The sequence below is a fragment of the Charadrius vociferus genome, unplaced genomic scaffold, assembly GCF_000708025.1.
Source record: "Charadrius vociferus isolate BGI_N301 unplaced genomic scaffold, ASM70802v2 scaffold194, whole genome shotgun sequence".
Taxonomy (NCBI): domain Eukaryota; kingdom Metazoa; phylum Chordata; class Aves; order Charadriiformes; family Charadriidae; genus Charadrius; species Charadrius vociferus.
In genome coordinates, this window is record NW_009648046.1 from 216,830 (window position 1) to 220,030 (window position 3,201).

A 3,201-nucleotide genomic window follows, 5' to 3' on the forward strand; every position below is an offset into this window, starting at 1 on the left:
TGGCAACTTCTTGATGTTTGGAAAAACTGGTGTTTGCTTTTACTCAAGACCTTTAGTTTAAAACCTTTTTTTTATTATTATTATTTTCCTTTCTCTCCTAATGATGTAGTTTGTCCGAAAAGCAGGCTGCTTCAGATTCTTGAAGAACGCTTTCCGCAGAGGATTCTGACTAACATCCTCAGAGAAGCTTATTAACCAGCAGCTGGGTTACTCTTCGTACACAACAGAAAACTTGATTTTGGAGCGGGGGGAAGAAATGAAGAGCCTGACTACACCTTCTTCTTGCCACCCTCCCTTTCGAATTGTCTGCCCTGCTCTTACTGCTGATTTCGCAGCGCTTCAGCTTTTGGGAAGTGTCTAGCCGCCTGACTGATGAATTGCTTATAATTACTGCTTATAACTTCATTTGATTAGGAGTCCATGAATTCAGTCCCTATTTACCTTTGTAGTTTTGCAAGGTGCTTATCTTGGTGGATGGCTGATTTATATATGGCTACTTCACAGAAACCCTCTGTGCCAGTTGCTTAAACGTTTCGATTGTGCCAAACTGCGATAAAATAATGAAAGATTCCTTCTGCCTGTTGGTGTTCTTGCCTGTATTACAGTCTGAAAGAATTCAGCCGTCAAGACTAGGGGGTTTCGCAGATGTTTTGCAAGTCTCCTTAAGTCTATACCTACAACGAATGGTTCCTGCAGTGTAGTATTTAGATGGCCAAAGCCATTTAGAATAGAAAAACAAAATAACGTCGGCGGAGTTTATCACAACCAAGAAATCCCCGTCTCTGCAGCAGGAGAAATCTGAACATTGTGTGAGGCAGTAAAAATGCCACAGTGGCATTCGTCTTACCCACCAGGCAGTTACCGATAAGATGCAATCGTAACTGTTAAAGGGCAAAATGAGAGACTCTCATCCTTAGTTTTTAATATGCCTTTAACTTAATTTTTGTACTTTTATTTCTTATGACAAGGCACAAAAGGCAGCGCATAATGGATTGGAAACCCTTCGGCGGCGGCACATTGAATCTTTGGCGGTCTTGTATTTATGTCTTTTTCTGAGATTCAGAAAAGACCTGCAGCTACTTCGACAGCCGTGACAATCCCCATATGCGCTGTAGGCAGGGATGGCACCAGTGCCAGAATCCCGTCTCTTTGGCTTTTCTGAAAATCTCAAATTCACCGAATTCAACAAGTTTTAAGTTTGTGGTTGGTTGTTGTTTGTTTTTTTTTTTAACTAGCGATCTCCTGCTTGCGATCCTGTTCCTGAGCTCTGCTTAGCTCTTTCCATGAAGTAATTACCCCTGTTTTTCTCGCTCTCAATTACGTGCTCCTCAAAAATAGCATTGTACTGGAGTACTTTGTAATTTCACTTGGTGTACTGGAGAGCTGGGATTAGCACCGGAAGGTTTAGCCGGCTTTAGCTGTGTTATTGTTAGTTTTGAAAGCGAGGGCATTTAAAGTTAACATGGTAGAGATGTGGGAGAGGAAACCTTTTTGCTGGACCGGTTTAAAAATACTTTAAACAATTTGGACAGGAATCCCTTGGAAGGAGCCGTAACCGCCAAGCGGTGCTGGTTGGAAACGGTTCTTCCTTACATTGCTTTTCTGGGCTTGATAAGAACGATGTGTGTAGGGACCTGGAACCCCCCGGCTGCGATATAAATCACTTCGTTAACGGTTCTGGTGTACTGAAAGCCTGGGAAGTGTTCTGGCTGCTTTATAGAGAGAGACCTAAAAGTCCAAAGGAGACGATGGTCTCCCCCAGTCACCACGCAGGTCTGCAGCAGCGGTAGTCCTTCAACCTGTGTCCAACTCCTGTGCCTTAACCTTTCAGACCATCTTCTTGTGACACTTCCAAAGACGACAGCGTCCTCTCTGCATAGCTCAGGAACGACTGCCTCAATTCTTTTACTAGGAACCATAAAAAAATTCCTATGCCAGTGTATGTAGGGGGGGTGACACTTCCAAAGATGACAGTGTCCTCTCTGCGTAGCTCAGGAGCAACTGCCTCAATTCCTATGCCAGTGTATGTAGGGGGGGCTTCTGCCTCTGAACCCTTCAAATGTTGTTTACGTCTTGATGGTGGTCTTTATTAAGACATCTTTAATCTCTTCTTTGAAGAGTAAGCGCTTTAGAAAGGACCGTCTCCTTGATTTGCGTTTTTACGCTGCTACGCAGAGTGACTGGGATCGCTGGTCACTTCTTTAATGCGACCAGTTAAAGACAGCCAGATGGGTCTTCCTCTAAGTGGGATTCAGACTTCATTTAAGAAATCCGCTTTCCTCCCTCCTCTTCTCCTTCCCGGCCCCATGCTACGTAACATCTGCTCTATAAAATTACAAGATGCTTAATTGTCAGGTATTGTTAAGGGCACAATTGTTGAGAGGTTACTTTCTTCTTTTTATTTTTTTTGGTTTTTGGTTAAAGTAAGACTTCAAAGTGATGGTCTTGCCTGGTCCTGCTGATAACAATGGTGTTTCCATGACTGGTGATGATTTTTGAGGCCCATGGCGCTGTTCTTGGGACTGAGTTGCCTGTCGTAGGGCATGGGCGTCACTGAGGGGGCACTACGCTGGTTGCTTCTGCCCCTGATGCGGGTATTCGGTGTTTTGGTCCTGGACAGGGAAACAAAACCAATGGAAAACCCTTCTTCCACCAGTCGTGGAGGAGCTGGATGCTGAATCATTGTGTCATCCACCTCCGAAAGGCCGTTCTTGATGGTGTATTTCCAAAAATGATCTGGGAGGTGCCACTGTGCCGAGTCAAAGCTGCCACATATGATGCTGCTGAGGTCCCTGAAAACTGACTCGACTTTTTGGCGCGGCGAATGTTTCACTTGGTGAGACTCGGTGGAAAACAGAACCACTGTCAACAAAACCTCTGGAGGTTTTGGCACTGCTGGCTGCTGTTGTGCCTTGTGAGTGATACATCGCTCTTAAATTGACAGGACTTCATTCTTTCGAGCTCACCGCTCCTGCAGTCGCCAGGTGGCAAAATTCTCAAGAAATTAATAAAATATCACAAGTGTGGTGTGTCCAGCTCTGAGCCCCCAATGTCAGAAGGACATGGACTTGTTGGAGTGGGGCCAGAGGAGGGCACGGAGATGCTGGGAGGGCTGGAGAACCTCTGCTGGGAGGACAGGCTGGGAGAGTTGGGGGGGTTCAGCCTGGAGAAGAGAAGGCGAAAAAGGGGAGACCTCAGAGC